Below are 26494 nucleotides of genomic sequence, written 5' to 3'. Positions count from 1 at the left end.
GTGTCTAAAATAAACTGCAACACTCAGCTCCTCATTTGAAAACAAAGTGAAACAAATTCAACAGTCAAATAATACTCGATTACTGTGTCAGAACTCAAAAGCAACATGTTTCACTGTTATTGCAGATTTTAGTTTTGCAGCAATTATTATTTTGTTTCAATGTTTGTGGTCATTCTTGAAAGAAGACTTCACATCATTTTCAAATTTACCTCCTCATGCTTAGAATGACAATTCCATAAGTGAAAATTTAACCCACAGGTGAAGTTAAAAGACTCTTCAGCCATATTGGATACAGTGCTTTTAAAGATAAAGATTAGCCTTGTTTGTTACAAGTACATCGAAATATACAATGAAATGTGTCGTTTTTGTCAGAACAAATCACCGATTGTGCTGAGCACCCTGGAACTGTTATCATACTTCCGATGTTAACATAGCATGGCCACAACTCAGTAATCCTGACCCATACACCTTTTGGAACGTGGGAGGAAACTGAAGCACACGGAGGAAACCAATGTAGTCACGGGGAGAACATACAAAGTCCTTCGAGGCAACGGCTGGAATTGAAGTCTGATCAGTGATTGATGGTGCTGTAATAGCTTTACACTAACCGCTATGCTACCATGTCACCCCCACTGCACCTGCTCCCGTGTATACTTCCGTCTTATAGCACTCTGGGAGGAACTCAGAAGAAAAAAGGGGATAACCACATTAATGGGGCTATATTACACACTTCTCAATAGTCAGCAGTATGTAGAGGCAGTTGCAGGAAGTATAAGGTTGTGATAGTAGGTTATTTTAACTTCCTGCTTATTGAATGGTACTCCCATACTGTAAAAGGACTGGCTGGGATGCGAGTTTGTTAACTGCGTTCAGGAAAGTTTCCTGCTGAGGTTCCAAATAGAGAGAGCATGATATGAGATCCTGTTGGGGAATGAGACAGGACAGGTGACAGACGTGAAGGTAAGAAAATACTTTGCATCTAGTGATTGTAATTATATCAGTTTCAATATAATTTTAGAGAAGGATAGAACTGGTCCTCAAGTTAATATTCTAAATTGGAGAAAGGCCAGTCCTGATGGTATCAAAAGGTACCTGGCAGACATGGATTGAGACAAGTTGTTTACGGACAAAGAGATGATTGGTAAGTGGGAGCCTCCTAAAGTAAAATATTGAGAGTACAGAATTAGTCTGTTCCTATTAAAATTAACGGCAAGGCTAACGGGTTAAAAGAACCTTAGTTATTGAGGAACATGAGGTCCTTTTAATGATAAAGAAGCAGGCACATGCGGGTGTAGGCCTTTAGAATCAAATGAAACTCTGGAGGAGAATAAGCATTGAGTAAAAGAGTTGGATGTTATGTTGAAGTTGTATAAAACATTGGTGAGGCCAAACTTAGAATATTTTGCACAGTTCCCACCAGTTACTTATAGGAAAGATGTCAATAAACTGGAAATAGTAGAGAGAAATTGTACATGGATGTTGCCAGGACTTGAGGGCCTGAGTTATCAGGATAGGTTGAGTATGTTAGGACTTTAGTTCCTGGAGCGCAGGAAAATCAGGTGAGGTATGAGGGGTACAGATAGGGTGAATGCATGCAGGCTTTTGCCATCAGGTTTGGTGTGACTAGAACTAGAGGTCATTGGTTTAGATTGAAAGGAGAAGTATTTTAGGGGAATCTGAGGGGGAGCTTCTTCACTCAGAGGATGGTATAAGTGTGGAACGGGCTGCCAGCAGAAGTAGTAGAGGCAGGTTCAGTTGAAACATTTAAGAGAAGTTTGAATAGGTATATGGGTGAGAGAGGTATGGAGTGTTATGATTCAAGTGCAGGTAGAATGCATGGACTAGACAGAAAACCAGCCCAGCACAGCGTGGATAAGCCAAAGGACTGTTTCTATTCTGCAGCTATGTCTCTACGGCTCTAAGTCTGGCTGATAAGCATGCTAGTCAAACAAGATAAATTTTTAATCATAGAATTTTACAGCATGAAAAAGAAAACATGAAAATAAATAAAGTGCAAGGGCCATGCAATTTATTTGCATAGATGGGGAGTTCAAGAATTAATCTTTTATGACAGGGCTCATAAAGTTCAAGAGCTTGATAACGGCAGAATAGAAATTATCCTTCAGCGTGGTGATACATGCAGTCACACTTCTGTATCTCCTGCCCTAGAGGAGAGAGGAAAACAGAGAGATAGGAAGGTTGTTGATTAATAGACCATAAGACCATAGGACATAGGAGCAGAATTAGCCCATTCAGCTCAATGAATCTGCTCTGCTATTCCATCAGGGCTGATTTATGATCCCTCTCAACCCCATTCTCTTGCCATCCCCCATTACCTTTGACATTATTACTAATCAAGAACCTATCAATGTCTGGTTTAAATATACCCAACGACTTGACCTCCACAGACATCTGTGGCAATAAATTCCACAGTTTCGCTACCCTCTGGCTGAAGAAATTCCCTCCTGACCTCTTTTCTAAAGGGCTGTCATTCTATTCTGAGGCTGTGCCCTCTGATCCTATACTCTCCCACTATATGAAACAAACTCTCACATCCACTGGATCTAGACCTTACAATAGTCGGTTTCAGTGAGATTCCCCATTCTTTTAAATTCCCTAAGATCATAAAACCAAAAGACATAGGAGCAAAATTAGGCCATTTGGCCTAATGAGTCTGCTCCACCTTTCTATTGTGACTGATTTATTAGCACTCTCAACCCCATTCTCTTGTTTTCTGCCTACAACCTTCAAAGCCCTTAATAATTAAGAACATATCAGCTTTTTAAATATACCCAATGACTTGGTCTCCACAACTGTCTGTCAGAGTTCTATTACCCCCAGCTAAAGAAATTCCTCCTCATCTGTGTTGTAAAGGGACGTCCTTCTATGCTGAGGCTGTGCCCTCTGGTCCTAGACTTCCCCCACTATCGGAAACATCCTCTGCACATCTGCATTGTCCAAGCATTGCGTTCCTTCCCACAAACTCAGCCTGCAAGGTTACCTTTAGGGAATCCTGCTCAAGTACTCCCAAGTTCTTTTGCACCTCTGATTTTTGACTATCCCCATTACCCATCACCTTTATTCTTTCTACATAAGTGTATGACTATACACTTCAATACACTATATTCATTCTGCCACTTATTTGCCCATTCTCCTAATATGTCTTTCTGCAAGCTCACTACTTCCTCAACATGACCTGCTCTTCCATCTATCTTTGTATTGTCCACAAACTTGGCCATAAAGCCATCAATTCCATCATCCAAATTATTGATATAAAACGTGGAAAGAAACGATCCCAACATGAACTCCTGTGGAACACCACTAGTCACTGGCAGCCAATCAGAAAAGGCCCTCTTTTTTATTCCCACACTTTGCCTCTTGCCAGATAGCCAATATACTATATACTATCTATGCTAATATCTTTCATATGACACCATGGGCTTTATTTTGTTTAGAGACCGCATGTGCGGCAGTTTGCCCAAGGTCTTCTGAAAATCTAAGCAAACAACATTCACTGAGTCTCCTTTGTCTATCCGGCCTGTTATTTCCACAAGTAATTCCTTTGGGGTTTGTCAGCAAGATTTCTCCTTAAGTAAACCATGCTGACTTCGACTTATTTTATCATGGGCCTCCAAGTATCCTGAAACCTCATCCTTAATAATCGACTCCAACATCTTTCCAACCACTGAGGTCAGACTAACTGGCCTATAGTTTCCCTTCTTCTGCCTCTCATCCATCTTGAAGAGTGAAGGGATATTTACAATCTTCCATTCTTCTGGAACCATTTCTGAAACCAGTGATTCTTGAACGATCATTACTAATGCCTCCACAGTCCCTTCAGCTGCCTCTTTCAGAATTCTGGAGAGTATACTATCAGGTCCAGGTGACTTAACTATTTTCAGAACTACCTTCAGTTTACCAAGAACCTTCTCTCTAGTAAAGGTAATTTCACACACTTTATGCCTCCTGATACCTAGAACTTCTATCATATTGTTAGTGTCTTCCATAGTGAAAACTGATGCAAAATACTTATTCAATTCATCCACCGTTCCTTTTCCCTTATTACTGCCTCACCAGCATTGGTTTTCAACGGTCCAATATTCACTCTCGCCTTTCTTTTACACTAAATGATAGCTCTAGGTCTGTACTTGCTGGAATTTAGCAGGATGAGTGGGGATCTCATTGAAATGTTTCAAATATTGAAAGGCCTAGACAGAAAAGATGTGGAAAGGATGTTTCCCATGGTGGGGAAGTCTAGGACCAGAGGGCACAGCCTCAGGATAGAGGGGTATCCATTTAAAACAGAGATGTGGAGAAATTTCTTTAGACAGAGGGTGGTGAACTTATGGAATTTGTTAGCACAGGCAGTTGTAAAAGTCAGGTCATTGGGTGTACTTAAGGCAGAACTTGATAGGTTCTTGATTAGACACAGCATCAAAGGTTATGGGTAGAAGGCCAGGGAGTGTGGCTGGGGGTGGGGGGAAACAAAAGGATCAGCCATGATTGAATGGTGGAGCAGACTTGATGGTCCAAATAGTCTAATTCTGCTCCAATGACTTATGGTCATATGCTCTTAATGAATCTGAAGAAACTTTTGGTATACTCTTTAATAATATTGGCTAGCTTACTTTTGCACTCCATCTTTACTTCTTGATGACTTTTTAGTTGCCTTCTGATGGTTTTTAAAAGCTTCCCAATCCTCTAACACCCTACTAATTTCTGCTCTATTAAATGCCTTCTCTTTGGCTTTTATGTTGGCTTTGACTTCTCTTGTTAGCCATAGTGGTGTCATCTTACTTTCAGAATACTTCTTCCTCTTAGGGATGTATATAGCCTGTGCCTTCTGAATTGCTGCCGGAAATTCCAACCATTGCTGCTCTGCCATCTTCCCTGCCGGTGTTCTTTTCCAATCAATTCAGGTCAATTCCTTCTCCTAACTCTGTAATTTCCTTTTACTCCATAGTAATACTGATATATCTGACTTTCGCTCCTCCTTCTCAAATTTCAAGTCGAATTTGATCATATTATGATCACGTGCTTCTAAGGGTTCTTTTATCTTAAGCTCTCTAATCAATTCTGGTTCATTGCACAACACCCAATCCAGAATAGCTGATCCCCTGGTGGGCTCAACTGCTCTAAAAACCCATCGTGCAGGAATTCTATAAATTCCCCCTCTTGGAATCCAGCACCAAACTGATTTTTCCCATCTACCTGCATATTGAAATCCTACATGACTATTGTAACATTGCCTTCTGGCATGCATATTCGATCTTCTGTTATGATTTGTAGACCACATCCTTACTACTGTTTGGACGTCTGAATCTTTTTACCCTCGCAATTCCTTAGCTGTATCTACAATGTTTCAACACCTTTCGACCTATGTCACCTCTTTCTAATGATTCTATTTCATTTTTCACCCACACAGCAATGCTGCCCCCTCTGCCTTCCTGCCTGTCCTTTCGATACAATTGTATCCTTGGATATTAAGCTCCCAAGTATAATCTAGCACATGGCGCAGGTAGCAATCCTGAGATCACAACCCTGGTGGTCCTGCTCTTTAACTTAGCACCTCACTCCCTGAACTCCCTTTGCAGAACCTTGTTGCTCAGCCTACACATTTCACATTACCTATGTGGACCACGACCTCTGGCTGATCACCCTCCCACTTAAGAATGCTGAGGACTCAAGCCAAGATATTTCTGTCCTTGGCACCTGAGAGGCAACATACCCATCTGGGAATCTCGTTCTTGCCCACAGGACTTCCAGAACCACAGTGCCTCTTCCCTCCCCCCCCCCCCCCGAGTCACAGAGGCAGACTCAGTGACAGAGACCCGACCACTGTGACTTGTGTTAGGTCAACCCCAACCCCCCAACAGTATCCAAAGTGATATACCTTTTGTTGATGGGGATGGCCACAGGAGTACTCTGCACTGGCTCCTTAACCCCTTTTCCCTTCCTGACTTCACCCAGTTTCCTGTATTTTTTTGATTTCTCTGACTGAAGACTCTCTTTGCTGAAGCCTTAAAGAGCTAAAGACTCAAGATCACCACTCTGACTCTGTCCACTCAGATGACAGCTGCTGTAACGATGGTCGCTGCTCTTTCCAGTGCATTCCTTTAATTTGCGAATTGGTTGCTAGTCAATGTTCTTTTTTTAAAAAATTTTTTTATTAGTTTTTCAAAACATTTTACAAAATTAAAAACCCCAAATCCCAATGAGGAGCATTAATACAGAGCAAGGTTAAGCATACAATAACAATATGCTACACAGGAAGAGAATTTAACAAAAAAGCACCTATATTAAAGACAAGTGAGCTTAGTGTCCTCCCCAAGCCCCACAACAGAAGAAAAAAAAAACAATTCCAGACCAACCACCACACAGTATAGAGAGTATAAGTCCGGACAGTCAAACTCCCAGACTGTAAATACACTTAGCAACAGAGGATAATAATGCCTACTACCAGAAAAAAAAAGGGGAGCTGAAAGCAAGGGACTGAAAAGAAAAAAAAACCCTAGTCAAGAGGAAGGTTATGAAAGTACTCGATAAAAGGCCCCCAGATCTTATGGAACTTTAAATCCGAATTGAGAACTGAATAATGAATTTTTTCGAGGTCCAAGCAGGCCATAATGTCGTTAAGCCATTGCGCATGAGTGGGCGGGGCAACATCTCTCCATCTAAGGAGGATCAAGCATCTCGCCAGGAGAGAGGCAAAGGATAGTATTCGGCATTTGGTCGGACCCAGACATAAATCTGTCTCGCCCCAAAAACCGAACAGAGCAATTAAGGGGTTAGGTTCTAGGTGCTGATTCAGAATACCCGATAGTGTAGTGAAGACATCTTTCCAGAATTTCTCCAAGCTAGGACAGAGCCAGTACATATGGATGAGAGAGGCCACGACCCTCTTGCATTTATCACAGAGCGGACTAATGCCAGGGTAGAATCGAGATAGTTTAGATTTAGACATATGGGCTCTATGAACAATCTTAAACTGTAAGAGACAATGGCGAGCACAAAGAGAGGTTGAGTTAACCGATTTGAGAACTGAGTCCCAGCTCTCCTCAGATAAGGAGATATTTAAATCCTGCTCCCAGGCCATTTTAATTTTATCCACAGGGGCCCGTCGTAAGGCTGCTAGTTTATCTTGGATAATTGAAATTAAACCTTTACCTAGTGGATTAATGGAGAGAAATAGGTCCATAGCATTTTTCGCAGGCATTTCAGGAAAGTTAGGAATTAAAGGAGCAGTAAAGTGTCGGATTTGGAGATATCTGAAAAAGTGAGCGTTAGGCAGGTTGAACTTAACAGAGAGCTGTTGAAAAGAAGCGAAGCGGTTATCAATGAAGACATCTTCAAAATGTCTAATGCCCTTCCTGTACCAAACATGAAATGCTGAATCGAACGTGGTAGGTAAAAAAAGGTGATTATGTGCGACAGGGCTAGAAATGGAAAACCCCTGGAAACCATAGCATTTCCTGAACTGAGCCCATATACGCAAAGTGTGTCTAACCAGAGGATTAGCTATTGATCTGGGCAGACTGCTAGGGAGTGCAGAGCCAAGAAGTGCAGATATAGATAATTCTTTAGTGGAGCTCAACTCCATTGCCACCCAGTTAGGGCACTCAGGTTGACCGTGAAAGAAAGACCAGAAGGCAGCACAACGTATATTAGCTGCCCAGTAATATAAGCGAAAGTTAGGTAAAGCCATGCCACCCTCTTTTTTAGATTTTTGGAGGTGGATTTTATTAATTCTAGAGCACTTATTCTGCCACAGATATGACAAAATAATAGAGTCTAAGGAATCAAAAAAAGATTTAGGAATAAAAATTGGGATAGATTGAAATAAGTATAAGAACTTGGGGAGAACATACATTTTGACGACATTGATACGACCTACCAAGGACATAGATAGAGGTAACCATTGTGCCAGACTCTGTTTTGTAGCATATGAAAGGTTGACAAAGTTTTCACGAAAGAGATCTTTAAACTTCCTTGTGACTGTAATTCCAAGATACCTAGTCAATGTTCTATTATGCTGCCACGACCCGCTTGCTACTGCCTTTTTCTACTTGGGTCATTTTGCCCTATTATGTCTGATCATCTGCTCGTCCTGCCTCACAGTCTCACTACACACTGCATCTACCTATACCAACTGCCCCATCCTCTGCCCTATCACGCTGGTTCTCATCACTCAACAAATTATTTAAAACCTTCCCTGACAACTCTTGCAAACTTTGCTGCAAGGATATTGGACCCTTTCAAGTTCTGTTTGTACAGGTCATAGCTTCCCCAGAAGAGATCCCAATGATCCAGAAATCTGAAACTCTGCCCTCTCCCCTTTCAACCATGCATTCATTTGCCAAATCATCCTATTTTGACCCTCACTGGCATGTGGCACAGGCAGCAATTCAGAGATTACTACCCCTAAGGTCCTGCCTTTCAGCTTTCTAGCTGTCTCTACATTCTCTCGTCAGGACCTCATCCTTTTACCTACCTATGACATTGGTACCATGACTTCTGAATGTTTATTCTCCCCCTTTAGAATATCATTGACCCAATCCAAGACGTTTCTAACCCTGGCTTCTGGGATGGAACCTACCATCCAGGTTCTCTTCCACATCCATAGCATCTACTGTCTGTTCCTCTATCTATGTAATCCCCTATCACCACTGCACTCCTCTTCTCCTTCCTTCCTTTCTGAGCTATAAAGCTAGACTCAGTGCCGGAGACCTGGTTACTGATGTTTTCTCCTGGTAGTTCGTTCCCTCCCAACAGTATCCAAAGTATCCCATACAATATTGAGGGGAGCAGGCACAGGGATACTCTGCAATGTTGGCCTATTCCCTTTCCCTCATCTGACAGTCACTCAGCTACCTGGCTCCTGCAACTTCTGGGTGATGTGACTGCAAAGTCTAAACAGAAACCAGCCTGGCTGAACACATTGAGTTACCATCGAGAAAGGTGTAGGTTTAAAGGCCAAACTTGCAGAAAATGCAACAAAGTAGGACACCTACAAAGAGCATGTCAGGCAGACAAAAATAAACGGTCTGCACAGGGAAGAGAAAAAGATAAAAAAATCAAGTTGCAGTTTTAAAAAGAGCACTAATCTGCATGCAGTTGATGAAAGATCTGATAATGACGAGAGTGACACAAGCCTGAGTAGCCTTGAGATTGACAATGTGAAGACTAATAGGAGACAAGCAATAAGCCTTGCATCAGAAGGGACAGCAAATTAATTAAAATAGAATTTACACTGGCTCAGCTGTTTCAGTCATTCTACAAAATGAGTTTGAACAGCATTTCAAAGATATTGAACTGAAGCTTATCCAATTAAGGACTTATGCTGAAGAAAATGTAACTCCTGTGAAAATGACATTCGTAACAGTGAAATACAACAATGAACAAGCCACATTAGGCTTGTATGTGGTAATAACAGGAGGTCCAGCATTGTTAGGCTGTGATTGGTTGAGACGACCACAACTCGACTGGAGATCCATCCACCATTTGTTTGCCACATACCCTGCAATATAGTCAACTGAAAGTGGATTTAATAAGGTATTGGATGATGCCATAGCAGTGTTCAAGGATGACACTGGAAAACTCAGACATATTAAGGGTAAAATAATGTTAAATGAAAATACCACCCCAAGATTTATAAACCCAGTGAGTTTTATTGCATGGAGGATGAAGGAATTCTTTCCACATTTGAGTGGAGACAGTGGTCCCAGTTGCAAAAAAGGATGGCTCTGTCATGATCTGTGGTGATCTCAAGGTCACCATCAACCCAGTACTGAAGGTAGATCAATACCCTCTGCCCAGGATAGAGGATATCTTTCCAAACTTTTCTGCAGGAAAACACTTCGGGAAAGTGGACTTAGCAGAGCCTTATGAACAGGTGGATTTGGAAGAATGGCCCAAAGTGTTTCTCACCGTTAACACTCACAAAGGGCTTTATTACTATAATAGGCTTATTTTTGGAGTAGCACTTGCACCTGCACTCTGGTGGAAAACTATGGACCAGGTGCTGTAAGGTAACAGTGTTTCCTGGATGACACCATCGTTACCAGTAACAATGACAAGAAACACCTCCAAAACTTCATGACAGTGTTAAAAAGATTAGAAGATTATGGGCTCAGAGCACAACACAACAAGTGTGAATTCTTTAAATCAAGCATCGCTTACTGTGGTCACACCATTGACGTACACAGGTGTGCTGAGAAAATTCCAGCGGTGGTAGATGCCCCAAAGCTAAAAGATGTGTCACCATTGTGGTCCTTTTTACAATTTGTCAATTACTCTAACGGGTCCCTACCAAACATGGCTACTGTGCTCCACTGCTTGAAGTCATTACAACAAAGCAGGAATAGATGTTAATGGATAGTGAAGGAAATGGTGACGTCAGCCATGATACTTACACATTATGATCCAGATCATCCAGTGAAATTTGCCTGTGCCTCCTCGCCTTATGGTATATGGGCAGTCACGTCACACCTTATGAGTGATGGAAGTGACTGCTCCAAAGTCTCAGCATCATATCCCCTTATAGCTACAGACAAAAACTGTGCACAGATTGACAGCGAGGCCTTGATTCTGGTTTGCAGTGTGGTAAGTTTCAACCGGTATCTGTATGGGAGAGAATTTACGCTCATTAGTGATCATCAACTGTCCATTTTCAATCCACAGAACGCTGTTCCATGAACAGCAGCATGAATGCAGAGATGGGCTCCATTTATTGGAGGACACCAGTACAAGATTAAATTCAAGGGGGCAAGTAACCATGGAGGTGCTGGTGGATTATCCCATTTACCCTTGGGAAAGGAAATGCTTGAAAAAATTGATGAAAGAGGACACTCCTCTTGACATATTCTCCTTCATGCAAATCAAAAGTTTCCTTTTTATGACAGAGATGATCCAAAGGAGAATCAGAAAAGATCCCGCACTGTCTCAGGTCTAGATGGCAACCCAAAAAAGCTAAAAAGTGCAGCAGGAATTCCAGTCCCCCCATTTTTACCAGCATCCAGATGAACTTGCCCTTGGGGGTTGCCTTATGTGGGGATTGAGAATTGTTGTACCATCCAAGCTGAGAACTAATGTATTGGGAGCTACATGCTAGTCATCTAGGCTTGGTTAAAATGAAAGCATTGTCTCAAGGATTTGTCTGGTGGCTTGGGATAGATCAGCAGATCAAGTAGCTTGCCATGCATTGTTTGGGATGCCAACACATACAGCAGAAGGTGTGCAGAACAGTCAGAACTACTTTCTGCTGTCCCAAAGTCAACTCCAATAACCATGAAAAAGCAGGCCCAAGACCCTGAGATTGTGTCTTAGCCACAAGCTTCACCTAGCAAGCAGAGTGACCCTCGACGAGGAAAGATGTCATCTCACAAGCGCAGGAAATCCTCCCATAGTGATTAAATCTTTAGGCCTGAATTAGGCAATTTAAATTTTACTATGATGTGGATGTCTATAATTGTGGTTGTATTATATAGTATACTGTGCGGGTATGTATATATATGATGACGAGAGAACAATACATTCTATATTTGAGTTGAGATGCACTCTATATTGAGTTGGAGTTTATTGCTAGGCAGGGAAGAATGTTGTGCATTTAATATTTCAGTAATATTGTAAATATATTAGATGATTAAACAGTATTTATTTGTTTACATAATGCATTATGGGTTATATGTAAGAATTACCTGAACAGCATACATCATTATGCCACCATGTCACATGTCTGCGCCTCACTAAAGTTAAACTAAGTTTTTCTGGTCTCCTGTATTTTTCTCTTGATTAGTTTTTTGAGTTACACAACATAACAATACACAAACTGCATTCTACTCTCCCCACATTCTCATTAACTCTCGTCAGGTTTAACCACTTCATTGATTCTATTATGGCTATTTTTTGACTATGAATGTATTGAGTCTGGACAGCAGAAAATGAATCTCAGGATTGCATATGGTGACATATATGTACTTTGATAATAAATTTACTTCGAACTTTTGAACTTTGAGTTTGGAGCATTGCATTCTGTTCTAGTAGGAAAGATGTGAAGGCTTTCAAGAGAGTACAGATGAATGTCACCAGGATGCTGCTCGGATTAATGGCTATATGCTTTAAGGCACAAAGCCTTTAGTCCAGGCAGAAGCTGGACAAACTTGTGTTGTTTTCTCTGGAGCCGTGGAGGTTCATGGGAGACTTGATAGAAATGTATGAAATTACAAGTGGATACACAGAGTAGATAGCCAGTATCATTTTCCCAGGGTCAGAATGCTGAATACTAGACAGCATGCATTTAAGGTTAGAAGGAGTAAGTTCAATGGAAATGTTGTGGGGCAAATTTTGTTTACCCACACAGTGATGGGTGTCTGGAATGTGCTGCCACAAGTGGTAGTTTGTGGAGGCAAGTAGGATAGAGGCTTTCAAGAGGGATAAGAATATGCAGAAAATGGAGGGATATCAACCTTGTGTAGGGCAGAAGAGATTATTTTAGTTAGGCATGTAATTCCCAGTTTAATTAGTTTGGGGCAACAGCATGGGTCAAAGCCCCTGTAGTTCCTGTGCAATGCACACACAGTGCTGGAGGAACTCATCAGGTCAGGGAGAATCTATGGAAAAGAGTAAGCAGTTAATGTTTCAGGACTGTCTGAAGTAGGGTCTCAGCCTGAAACGTCGACCTTTTACTCTTTTCCATACTGCCTGACCTGCTGACTTCCACTAGCATTTTGTGAGTGTTGCTTTGAATTTCCAGCATCTGCAGATTTTCTCCTTTTGTTCCTGTGCTGTCCTGTTCTATGTTCTACAGACTTAGAGCTCTATGTGGGAAACTCAATTGTTTGCCCCATTGCATCTCACCCATCACTGCACTTTCTCCATCACAGCCTTCCGGGCTTAGCTTATATGTATGGTTCACAGCGTTTCCTTTAATTAAACACCAGAATTTAATGTTGCCAAATTAAATCCAGGTCACATTCATTTTGATTCTCATTGTACAAGGTTTTAAGTAATACCCATAATCATCATAGGGCAAAAATATTTTTTATTGGCATGAGTGAAGTTCAAATTGCACTGGGTGAATGGTGACACGGAAGTTGTAAATTCCATTGTAGTTATTCAACTGCTAATAGCAGTAAATGTTCTGATCTTGGTATTTCATTACCAGGGCTGGAGGTGATAACGAGCAGGTTCATTTTAAACACCCTGATCCCCACTACAACTATAAACGGGATGCCTATTTCACTGATAGTTATGAAAAAGTACTTCTGCCCAATCAGCAGCTAGACAAATTTGCCATGTGATCTCCTGGAATTCTTCATTTGGCTTAAGGGGGTGCAAATGAATTGCTGACATAACCACCTACCTTTGCTTTGAGATTTGTCTCTCCCTGGACTGGTCCTCAACCTTCACACCAGTACAATAAAAATCACTCTGTTAACACTTACACAACCACAAAACCACACTGGAAGTTCCACCTGCACTGAAAAATTCCCATCCAGTAAAGGAAGGACCCCTTAAAAGCTGGAAATTTGCCTTCACAAGTTCTCATCTGTGCAATTAAGGCACAAATTACCTTGGCCTTTTCTTCTGGAATTTTTGCTCTGGAAATGTAAATTTCCACCCCTCCCCTTAACGGTTCTGATTTCTTGATGTAATTCATGAAGTGGCAGAAAGTATCTCCCTGGCCAATAACAAAAGTAGGCACCTCTGCCAAATCAGAAAGCCTTTTTCAAAGCTTGGAGATCAGTCACAGCCTCAACCCAATGATCAACAAGCTTGCTTGCCACAGCATCTGACTGGCAACTGAAAGTTGATCTTGGCAAACAGAGGCCTGACATGGTCATTCTGTCAGAAAACTCAAAGCAGGTGGTCACGGTAGAACTGACAGTTCCTTGGGAAGTCCGGATTGAGGAGGCATTTGAACGTAAGAAAGCCAATTACCAGGAGCTGATAGAGCAGTGCCAGAGACAGGGGCGGAGGGCACAATGCAAGCTAATAGAGGTGAGCTGTAGAGTTTTAGCTGGTTGCTTGCAGTGCAGAACCTACACCCTCCTTGGCATAATGGGGGCTGCAAAGAAAAGAGCCATCAGGACAGTCACAGAGGAGCCTCCTAACGGCTCTGGATCACGAGGTGTGACCCGTGGACCAATGCTGCTGTGACACAAGTCAGGGCCTGATCATCCCTGGCTGGGTCACCTGGGTGAGCATGTCTGATGTTGAAAGACTGGAAATACCCAGGTTACATCACTGATGATGTGTTCCAGCACATCCTAGGATGTAGCTCAACATCTCTCACGCAGTTCTGTGTAAATTTGAGTACTTATCACAATGCTCTAGGCAGTGTTGCTTATAGCAGTGGTTCTCAATATGGGCCAAGTCATCCCAACCGGGTGCCGTGCTGGACTCTGTTGGGGCCATGAGCGAAAAACAAGAAACTAGGCGCCATGGGAGCTTTTGAATGGGTCATAGTAAGTTAACTGTTTCAATGAAATATTACTAAAATATTTCATTACTAAAAGAGTTGAATATATGTAATTTAATTGGAACCCTGGATGAAATGAATGGAAAGATATGCTGGATAATGCAAATGAGGCAGCAAAATAGCTTAGACTGTGTGCGTGCTGGAGATGCAACTGTGCTTTCAGTCAGATTCCTCGCCTGCCATCATAAGCTGGTAACTGAAAAGAGGTGATCTTTAACAAAGTTGCAACCAGATCACCTTAAAACTTTGCAACAGTCGCAAGGATCTATGACACTAAATACCCAAAGTAACAATACTGAGCGATATTTTGTTGCTGGTTGGGAAAATATTTTATATACATATTAAATAAACTATTCAATTCAGAGCTTTGAAAATAGTTATTTTTCATATACATCTGAAAAATATAACTATATATAACATATAATACCTATAACCTGTATAAAAACAATATATTGAATGGATATTGGAATAATTAGTACATTTGACCAAATAAGACTTTAGCAACTAACATAGACTATGGGGGTTGGTGGGGGGGGGGGGGGGGGGGGGGGGGAGGGGTGCTGGAACAGAGGGAAATGAAAATCATGAGTGGGCTAAGAACAGAAAAAGATTGAACTACTGGCCAATGGGACAACGTTCTTGCCAATTTTATACATTCATTTGATTATATAATTAGTAAACCAAAATTCTCCTTTGCACTGGACCCGACAGCTCCTGCCTGACGTATAGAGTTTCTCCAGTGCTGCTCCAGATTACAGCATTTGCTGTCTCTAGTACTTCCATCATCTACATTACCAACCCTACACGTAGCATCTCTATGTGATGAGTGTGTCATTATAGATTTTATCTACTTCCCTTCACTCACTCAGTCATTCTCCTGAAGATGCTGGGATTCAACATTGGTGAAAGAGCTACCCAGTTGGGTAATTGTCACAGAGCAAACAAAAACAAAAACTGCTGGAAGAACTCTGGGTCAAGCAGCATCTGTGAAAACAAATGAATGGCCATAGTTTCAGGTCATGACCCTGCATCAAGACTGAGAGTGCTGAGGGAAGAAAGCCAGTAGATAGATGTAATGGGGAGGAGTGAGACAGAGGCTGGTAGATGATAGGTGAAAACTGGTGGGATCAAGAACACAAGAAATAGGAGCAGGAGTCGGCCATCTGGCCCATCGAGCCTGCTTCACCATTCAATAAGATCCTGGCTGATCTGGCCATTGACTCATCTCCACCTACCTGCCTTTTCTCCATAACCTTTAATTTCCCAACCATGCAAAAATCTATCTAACCTTGTCTTAAATATATTTACTGAGGTAGCCTATACTGCTTCATTGGGCAGAAAACTCCACAGATTCACCACTCTCTGAGAAAAGCAGTTCCTCCTAATTTCAGTCCTAAATCTATTCCCCCAAATCTTACGGCAATGTCCCCTAGTTCTAGTATCACCTACCAGTGAAAACAACTTTCCTGCCTCTACCTTATCCCTTTCATAATTTTATACATTTCTGTAAGCTCTCCTCTCATTCTTCTGAATTCCAGAGAGTACAGTCCCAGGTGATTCAATCTCTCCTCATAGTCTAACCCCCTCATCTCTGGAATCAACCTGGTGAACCTCCACTGCACCACCTCCAAAGCAGATATATCCTTCCTCATGTAAGGAGACCAGAACTGCACGCAGTACTCCAGATGCGGTCTCACCAGTAACCTGTACAGTTGCAGCAAATCCTCCCTGCTCTTAAATTCAATCCCTCCAGCAATGAAGACCAACATTCTATTTGCCTTCTTGTTAGCCCGCTGCAACTGCAAACCAACCTTCTGTGATTCATGCACAAGCACTCTCAAGTCCCTCTGCACAGCAGCATGCTGCAATCGTTTACCATTTAAATACTAGTCGAATGGCAGAAGGAGCCAGGTTGGGGGAGGGGGAGAAGGAGTATGGAGAGAAAGATGCTGGGAGTAATCAAAAAAGAAGAAAATCCTGGGCAGATAGAGGCAGGTATGGGGAAGGAGAAGGGTAGAGGCAGAGTCTGATAGGTGAGGCCTGATGAAGGGTCTCTGCCTGAAACATTGACTGTTTATTCCTTTCCATTGATACTGCCTGACCTGCTGATTTCCTCCAGAATTTTGTGGGTGTTACTCTGGATTTCCAGCGTCTGCAAAATCTCTTAAGTTTAGAATCTCGTAGGTAATAGGTAGAACCAGATAAGGGAAAGACGATAGATAGATGGAACCAGGTGGGGGCAGGGATTGGAAAGGTGACCAAGGGAGAAGAAACTCAATAGACAGACACAAAGGTGTTGTCCAGGTGGAACTAGGTGGGAGAGGGTATGAGTCTAAGCAACAGAGTCAAGCAGCATGCAGCTTGTCCTTGCTGACCAAGATACCCATCAATGCTGGATACATTTGCTGCATCCCTTTAAATCTTTCCTATCCACGTACTTGTTCAAATATATTAATGGTATTTGCCTCAACCACATCTTCTGGCAGCTTGTTCCTTATACAGACCATCATCTATGTGAAGAAGTTACCCCTCAGGGTCTCTTTTAAACCTTTCTCCTCTTACCTGAAACTTATGGTAAGATTTTTTGATTCCCATTTCCTGGAGAAAAAGACAATGCATTCACACTATTTATGCCATGCATGATGTTATACACCTCTATATGTAACAGTCTGGGAGAGAATGGAAAAGCTGATCAAAGGAAAAGACTGATGCTGATTATGTTCTATCTAGTGTCAGTCACATGAACTTGTGTTGCTATTAGACTCTACACTGCTTAGTACGAGCAGTTTTTAAAGTAGTGTCAGTTGCATGTGTTTGTGTTCAAAATGCAATAATTTTTGTCACTGATAGTTGGTGAGAAGCAGTAAGACAATTCAGAATTGTTTTGCTCACCGCAGTTTCAAATATTCAGGCTCAGAGATACCTGAAACAGCTGGGAATGAAAATGAAATAATTTCACTACTTCAACATGTTAGGAACTATGAAAAATTTGAAGGTATTGACAATTATCTTGAAGATTATAATGAAAATGGATATTTTGAAGACAAAAATCCTCATTGATAACTATTTATCAATAGTTCTGCCATTCGACCACACTTTATAATACTGTAGTAGTATTGATAGTGTTGTAGTGATGTGCTACACACAGCGCTGAAATAACGACACGCAGTCGGTAAGTCGTTTCGAGACTAGTTTATTCAAACTTCTTGGCGCTGGCATTTAATCCCTAGTGCCTGCCCTCTCCAGGCGGAAATGACATCAGAGGTGCATTACCAAAGTCTCCCCCCGCGCGCTGGCTATTTGTGAGCCGGTTCGCCTGCGGAGAAAGTGGGTCACCACAGTGTTCTAATTTGTTCTGTAGTTCATGTAATTCATTTAAATGTATAACTTGTTACTCAGATAAATGGTAGTTTGTCTTTGTTATGCCTTTTAACTATTTCCATGAAACTTCGGCTAATTGGGGTAGTTACTTAATTGGGCCAAAATATATTGGTCCTGATATGTTCCAATTAACCAGAACCACTGTGCATATATATTTCTTATTGTAACATATAGTGAGTAGATGTCAGGACACTGGAGCAGGGATCCAACTGCAGACCCAGTACTGTGCACACAGTGATATATTAATTGAGTAACAAATCCCAAGGTGTAAACAAAGTTGGCAACAAAGTTCAGGCAGAGATCAAAACATCCAGAATCAATAAGCAGGCAGAGTTGGTATTCAGAGGGACAGAGTACAGATACGGAGGCTGGAAAGACTCAGGAAAACTCACTGGCACAATCTGGCAACAAACAGCTGAAAACACAGGACTGAAATACACTGAGCAATAAACAGAGAGGCAGATGATAGGTGGAGCACAATGAGACACAGGAACAGCAATACAGGTAATAATGAGAAACTGATGAGAGATGGAGTACTCAGTAATACAGGGGCCGGAGTAGAGCAGGAGTGGAGACAGAAGCACATGGGGCATGAAAACAAACAAGAACACATGGCAATACAAAACCACAGAATGATGGCTAGGGGGGACAAAGTTCAACTGGAGGTGCTGACAGTACCCACAGCAGGTAGAGCTGGGTGCTGGCTTTGAAAGTCCCTGCTGAGAGAGGGGTCCAGGATGTTACGGGTGGGGACCCAGCACCTCTCCTCAGGACCATAGCCCTCCCAGTCCACAAGGTACTGGAGGCCGCAGCCCTGGTAACGAATGCCAGCAGTTAATGCATCGTGAAGGACTCTGACCCATCGATGAGCCGTGGGGGAGGAGGGTTTGGGGACAGGACACAGGGGGTGGCTCATGAAAGGCTCGATGCAGGACACATGGAAGGTGGGGTGAATGTGGCGGAGGGGAGCTTAAGGTAGACAGCAGCAGGACTGATGACCTTAGTAATGGGAAAGGTGCCGATGAAGCAGGGGGCGAGCTTGCGGGAATCCACCTTGAGGGGCAGGTCTAGGGTTGAAAGCCACACACGCAGTCCCTGGTGGGTACGTGGGGCCTTGGAGCAATGGCGGTCAGCTTGACACTTGATCCCAGCAGAGGCATGGAGAAGGGCAGAGTGAGTACTCTCCACATCCGCTGACAACAGATGGGCAGGAAACAATGGAGATTGGTAGCCAAGGCAGCACTCGAAAGGGGACAGACCAGTGGATGAGGATGGATGATTTTATGGCGTACTCGGCCCAGGGTAGCTGCTGACTCCATGCAGAGGGGTTCTGGGAGACCAGACATCGCAATACTATCCCTAGCTGTTGGTTGGCCCGCTCTGTCTGACCATTGATCTGTGAGGGGATTCCTGAAGACAGACTCACAGACGCACCCAGAAGATTACAGAATGCCCTCCAGAAGTTTGAAGTGAATTGAGAACTCCTGTCTGACACAACATCTACAGGTAAACCATGTAATTTAAAAATATGCAGTAGTGGTAATTTGGCTGTTTCTCTGGCTGAGCGGAGTTTAGGTAAAGGGATGAAGTGTACAGACTTGGAGAAACGATCAACTACCGTGAGAATGGTGGTATTACCATCTGATGGGGGAAGACTGCTGACAAAATCCAGGGCAATGAGGGACCAGGGTCTCTTAGGGGTAGACAGGGGTTGTAATGGACCAACGAGTGACCGGTTAGAGTTCTTGCCTTGAGCACAGACAGAGCCAGCTGAGATAAAGTTGCAGATGTCATCTCCCATGGAGGGCCACCAGAACCAGCGACTAATGAAGGCCTGAGTACGCCTGGTTCCAGGGTGACAGGGTAACTGGGAAGAATGACCCCACTGCAACATCTGTGAGTGAGCAGAGCTGGAAACAAACACAGTTAGTGGGACATTGACTAGGGGCAGCCTCACTCTGTTGAGCGGCTTACACAATGGATTCAATGTCCTATTGCGCTGCACCCACGAGGCAGTGAGCAGGGAGGATGACATCGGGGACCTCAGAGGAGGGAAATCTTCGGGAGAGAGCATCAGGTTTTCCATTCTGGGAACCGGGGTGGAAAGACAGAATAAAATTGAACCTTGTGGAAAAAAAACAGGGACTAATCAGCTTGATGGGAGGTGAGGTGCTTGGCCGTACAGATATATTCCAGATTCTTGTGATCAGTCCAGACCAAGAATGGCACCTTTGCTCCCTCTAGCTAATGCCTCCACTCCTCCGGAGCTAGCTTCACAGCCAACAGCTCCCGGTTTCTGACATCGTAATTCCGCTCCGTGGGAGTGAGGCAGTGAGGGAAGGTGGCGCAGGGGTGTATCTTCTCATTCTTGGCCGAGCGCTGAGAGAGAACAGCTCCAACACCAATGTCAGACGCATCCACCTCCACAATGAACTGCCGGTCGGTGTCGGGTTGAATCAGGATGGGGGCAGAGGTGAAACGTTCCTGCAGGTCAGAGAATGCTTCTTCAGCACCGGGGACCAGAAGAATCTGACAGCCGATGAGGTAAGAGCAGTGAGTGGTGCAGCCAGTGTACTGTCATTTCTGATGAAGCGGCGATAGAAGTTAGCAAAACCCAAGAAGCGTTGCAACTCCTGATGAGTCGAGGGTTGGGGCCATTCGACCACCACCTTGACATTCTGTTGGTCCATCTGAATGGAACCGCCTGAAATTACATACCCCAGGAAGGAGACAGTATTGCGATGAAACTCACATTTCTCAGCCTTCACAAGGAGCTGGTTCTCCAGGTGCTGGAGAACTTTGTGGATGTGACCTGTGTGTTCAGTAAGGGACTTAAAAAAAATCAAAATGTCATCGAGATACACACAAAAAAAAATTGGTTTAGCATGTCCCCGAGAATGTCATTTACCAGGGCTTGGAAGACAGCGGGGGCATTGGTGAGACCAAATGGCATGACCAGATACTCTTAATGGCCGGAGGTGGTGTTGAAGGCCGTCTTCCACTCGTCCCCTTCGCGGATGTGGACAAGATGGTGGCGTTACAGAGATCAAGCTTGGTGAAAACTGAGGCTCCTTGCAGTAGTTCAAATGCTGAGGTCATGAGCGGAAGAGGGTAGCAGTTCTTAACAGTGACTTCATTCAGTCCCCGGTAAACAATGCATGGATGTTAAGGAGCTGTCCTTCTTTTCAACAAAGAAAAAACCGACACCTGCAGGGGAGGAAGACGGCCGGATGATGCCTGCAGCCAAAGATTCTTGAATGTACTTACTCATGACTTCCGTTTCAGGTATGGACAGAGAATACAGACGGCCCCTTGGGGGAAGATGTGCCAGGCAAGAGGTCAATGACGCAGTCATGTGGATGAGGAGGCTGTAGGGAAGTGGCCTGGGACTTGCAAAAACAGCCTTGAGGTCTATGTATTCAGGAGGGATGGCACTAAGGTCTGGAAATTCCTCCGGTGATCTGGGCTTGGAGACAAGGGGATCTGAGCAAGGCGGAGGCAGTGGGAATGACAGAACGGACTCCAGCATACAATCTTGCGACTGAGCCAGTCAATGTGGGGGTTGTGTTTAACTAACCAGGGATGGCCCAGGACAATGGGAGCTTGAGGAGAGTCAATAACATAAAGGGTTAACTGTTCATGATGGTTGCCGGATAAACGGAGCTCAGCGGGGCCTTAACATGGGTGAAGTCAGCCAGTCTCTGACTGTTCATGGAAGTGGCCACCAATGGTGACTGGATGGCAGATGTGGGTAATTGCCACTGGGCAGCCAAGCCAGAATCGATAAAACACCCCTCGGCACCAGAATTGAATAAGATGGAGACTGCTCACCGCTGGACGAGCTACTCCACAGAAGCAGGTATGAGAGTGAGTGGCGTCGAGGAGGGCTGGACAGGGGTCATGCTCACCAGTACTCCTCGTCCTACTGGTGAGCGCTTGGCTTTTACTGAGCAGGTAGAGATGAAATGGCCTGGTTGGCCACGGTACAGACAGGAACGGGTGCTGATTCTCCTTTGTCTTTCAGTCTGTGTCAGGCGGGTGCAGTCAACCTTCATAGCTTTGTCCTCTGGAACGGGAATTACAGATGGGGGCAAACAGCAGGGCAACGTAGACTGATGAGGAGCTTGGAACTTACCCAGTGCCCCCAGGGACCCTCTGGAACCCCTCCCTCTGCGACGCTGCTGAAGGCGAACGACAATACAGATGGCCAAATCCACCAGGGCTTCAAAGGTGGCAGGAACGTCCTGGGTGACCAGCTCATCTTTGATGTCTTCGGAGAGGCCATTCAGGAAGGTGTCGTACTGTACCTCCAAGTTCCAAGTTGGAGGTGGCTAGGGTCCAGAACTCTATGGCATAATCTGATACAGATCTGCGACCCTGATGCATGTGCAGCATTTCACGGGCAGCCTCTCTCCCACGTTTGGAGCGATCAAACACTTTTCTCATCTCCTCAGAAAATAACTGAAAACTGATGCAGAAAGGGGAGCCTGACTCCCAGACAACTGCTCCCCATTCTCTCACCCGACTGGACAGTCCGGTGATGACATAGGTCACCTTGGCTCGATCAGTCGGAAAGGTTGTTGGTTGTAATTCAAAGATGAGGGTGCACTGGGAAAGAAAAGAGCAGCAGGTACCAGGCTCACCCGAGTACTTTTCTGGAAGAGGCATACGGGGCTCTTGGACAGGGGGAGTAAGCGAGAACGCAGAGCGCGAGGCGGAAGAACAGTCGCAGAATGTTGATGGGCACTCTGGGACAGCTGGAGTGACTGAGTCTGGTCCACAAGATCAGCTACATTGGCAGAAAGTGACTCCACTGCCCTGAACACAGGGTCTAACTGTTTCTGGTGTCTCCCCAGCATCACTCCTGGTTGTTCCAGGACAGCTCTCAGACGACCGGGGTCTGCTGGATCCATTCTGCCCAGATTGTACTGTCAGGCACTGGCGCAGGGATCCAATCACAGTCCCAGTACTGTGCACACAGTGATATTAATTGAGTAACAAATCCCGAGGTGTAAACAAAGTTGGTGTCAAAGTTCAGGCAGAGATCAAAACATCCAGAGAAATCCAAAAACCAGAATCATAACTGGCAGTGTCAATATACAGACAGAGTGCAGATACGGAGGCTGGAAAGGCTCAGGAAAATTCACTGGCACAATCTGGCAACAAACAGGTGAAAACACAGGACTGAAATACACTGAGCAATAAACAGAGAGGCAGATGATAGGTGGAGCACAATGAGACACAGGAACAGCAATACAGGTAATAATGAGAAACAGATGAGAGACGGAGTACTCAGTGATACAGGGGCTGGAGTAGAGCAGGAGCGGGGACAAGCACACACGGCAATACAAAACCACAGACTGACAGCTAGGGGGAAACACACAAAAAGACAAGGTTCAACTGGAGGTACTGACAGTATACAGTATTTTATGTATTGCATCATACACCACAAAACAACAAATTTTACGGCATATGTCAACTATAATAAACCTGATCCTGATTCAGATTCTGAATTCGCAAATCACTATTCAAAAATGTAAGATGTGGAGTAAAATCTGCTGTCATGGAAATTATGTGGAAAAAAACCCAAATAAATCAACATCACTTTTCTTTCAGCTTGCATGTCTTGATGCAAGTGCAAATGACATGGCTTTGCATTATGAATAACTGCATCGAGGACAGTTTGCATGTTGAAGAAAATGGAAGAAGAGCACCTGAACTTTTCCAGTTTACCCTAAATTGTCACCTCCATTATAGCATTTTAGGAACCCTCAGCTTGGAAGTTCTATTTGCGATGGGTGTTGGAATTTGATAACTTGGCTTGATGAGTGCAGCTTCAATAATACTCAAGAAGCTCGAGAGCATACAGAACATAGCAGTCCACTTGATAGGCATCCCGTACAATCCTATTCACTCCCCCCCACCATGGACACATTGTAACTGCAGTTTGTACCATTTACAGAATACACTACAGCAACTTGGCAAGACACCTGAGACGGCACCTTTCAACCCCACCACCTCTGCTAGCGAGAAGGACAATGACAGCAAAAGTACATGCAACACCAGCAGCTGAAAGTTGCACTTCAAGCCGCACTCCATCCTGACTTGGGAATGTATCACTGTTCCTTTGCTGTTGCTGGGTCCAAATCCTGGAAATCTTTCCACAAGAGCAAGATGGCACCAGAGAAGAACACGATCAAGGGTGACATCCTGCAAACAGTTCACTTAACTACTCCTTTTGCTTCTTCGACTAAGCTGCGTGTGATGGAACCTCGGATTTACATTTCGATAGGGTGTTTTTGGGCTGACTTCAGCATCCCGGTGCCTTGCTGTCCTCGAGGGAGTTTGATGCAGTTGGCCTGGAAGCCTGGATTCAGGGTGTGAGCCCACGATCGACCCCATTGCTTCTCTCCAACTGAGGCATCGAGAAAGGTTGGTCAAGGAAGAAGAGAGTGGAGTGTGGTTGGGTGTTTGGCGCTGTCTTCCTGCACTTAACCGGTCTCCTTCTCCCCCTCACTAGGGGCTATCAGAGGAAAGTGCAGGAGTCTTAGATACCGCATTGCAACGATTAACTGGTGAGGTTTGCGGCTGTGGACTCGTTTTGGGGAACTCTGAAATTCATATTGTATTTGTCTGGATTCCTGTTACTCATTTTGGGCGGTTTGATCGGGGTGCCTTGGCAAAGTCTGGCTCTGTGGCCTGCAGTCAGCTAGGGGCACAGAGCTGAACTGAACTAAACTGAATACCCCTGGACTCATGATTTGATGTTGATGTTCTATGTGTTGTTCCCTTGCTTTTTACCATCTGTGCAATTTTTTTCTTCGCATTTTGGGTGTTTGATATTTTCTTTGAATGGGTTCCATGGTGTCTCCTTGTTTCATGGCTGCCTGTCAGATGACAAGACGTCGAGTTGTATTCTGCATACAAACTTTGATAATAAATGTACTTTGAATCTTTTGAGTGGTCTAGATGAATTGCCTCATCACCCTGCAGGATGTGGAATAATCCTCGGAGCAGTCTATTTCTAACCCCCACCCCCACTTCAAACCAGCTCTCAAACTTATCCAGTGAATTCATGAATAAACCATAGTTCAGCATTTCCCCTCTTTCTCTCTAAATAATTTCACCCTTCCCCAGTGAAGTTATGTGATGAAATCTGGGATATGTCAATATACAAAATACGCTCTTATATGTAAATTGTTGATTCTGTGAAATTACTAAACCAATAAAAAAATATTTAGTCACACCTTATAAACAGCATATTAATTTAACAGTTTGCTTACTCAAAGTATATTATCCAATGTTTATAAATGGATTACATTTTTAATTAAATCTGTGATTGCAGCAAATTTTAAATCATTGTCCAATTAATGTAACAAAATTTTATTAACCTTAAAACTGCTGATTTTAATTATAAACACAGGATATAAATACTCAATATAAAGATTTCCAGCATCTGCAGTATTTTGCTTTTGGATATAATTAAATTGTTATGGTGTGCTGTTTCATTGTGATTTGAATTATTGTATATTGTTCGTTGAAGGCCCCACTTTCTACAGGACACAATATTACCACAATCATTTGTAAACTGGTTAAATTATGTATATATGATTTTCTGCAAACTTATTAGCATATTGGTCAAAATATGTTATATGTCTGGTAGTGATAATGTATCTGCATAGCTGGGGGCCTCTATAGAATTTAAACTCCCTGTATGTTGTACTTCATAGAAAGAACTACAAGAATCAGGTGAGTTTATCAGAAATCAGATATTTTACTATTCTCTTTTTTTTTGTTTAAGGAAGGATACAGTTGCATTGCAGAGAAGGTTCATTAGAAAGATCTCATTTTGTAGGAATTATCTAATAAGGGAAGATTATACAAACAGGATGTATACTCTATGGAGTTTGAAGTAATTTTTTTATTTAGAGATAGAGCACAGTAATAAGCCCTTCTGGTCCAATGAGCTCGTGCTGCCCAATTACTCCCATCTGACCAAATAATCTACTAACCTGTTCATCTTCGGAATGTGGGAGGAATCCAGGGCACCCAGAGGAAACCTCGACTAGGTCATGGGGAGAATGTACAAACTCCTTACAGACAGCAGCAGAATTGAACCCGGGTTGCTGGAGCTGTAACAGTGTTATGCCAACCACTAAACTACCATCCCATCCCAAAGCCGTGATCTTATTGAAACATAAAATCCTAAAAGGGTTGACTGAATAGATGCTAACACTTTGTGGGGTATTGTAGAATTAGATTATATTATTTCAGGATAAGGTGATATTATTTCACCAATCTAAGACCAAGAAAAAGAGGAACTTTTCCCTTGAAGGGTGGTGATTCTTTGAAATTGCCAATTTAGAACAGCTGTGGGGCAAAACCATTAAGTACAATAGAACTCCAATAATCCAAGTGTCCTTGGAGACTTGGTAGTGATGGACTAGCAGATTTTTCCAGATAATTGGATTTAACTCCTATTAATACCTACAAGCATACTTGTATCATACCTTTTACATGTTATAATTTTTTTTTACTTCACCCATTGAATTTATAGAGAGTGGGAAATGAAACCTGGTGAGGTTCACTTTGCCCTGAATGGAGGTGAATGGGTAGGTGTCGTACTTTGGCAGA

General features: G+C 43.3%; 1 long non-coding RNA gene across 2 annotated transcripts in view; it reads right to left on the bottom strand.

Moving 5' to 3' along the window:
• Positions 1 to 2059: 2059 nt before the first annotated feature.
• LOC140730364 (uncharacterized) overlaps positions 2060 to 26494 on the bottom strand; it is a 29491-nt gene continuing 5056 nt past the window's right edge. The window contains exons 3-4 of one of the 2 annotated variants that reach the window (XR_012099575.1): positions 10413 to 10620; positions 2060 to 2165 (exon numbers count right to left, since the gene is read on the bottom strand). This is a non-coding gene — a long non-coding RNA (uncharacterized lncRNA). Of the gene's footprint in view, positions 2166 to 8268; positions 10621 to 26494 lie in introns of those variants that run through there. The other variant, XR_012099574.1, reaches the window with a different exon arrangement.

The sequence above is a fragment of the Hemitrygon akajei genome, chromosome 1, assembly GCF_048418815.1.
Source record: "Hemitrygon akajei chromosome 1, sHemAka1.3, whole genome shotgun sequence".
In the NCBI taxonomy this organism is placed as follows: domain Eukaryota; kingdom Metazoa; phylum Chordata; class Chondrichthyes; order Myliobatiformes; family Dasyatidae; genus Hemitrygon; species Hemitrygon akajei.
This window is presented reverse-complemented; position numbering and strand designations above follow the sequence as displayed.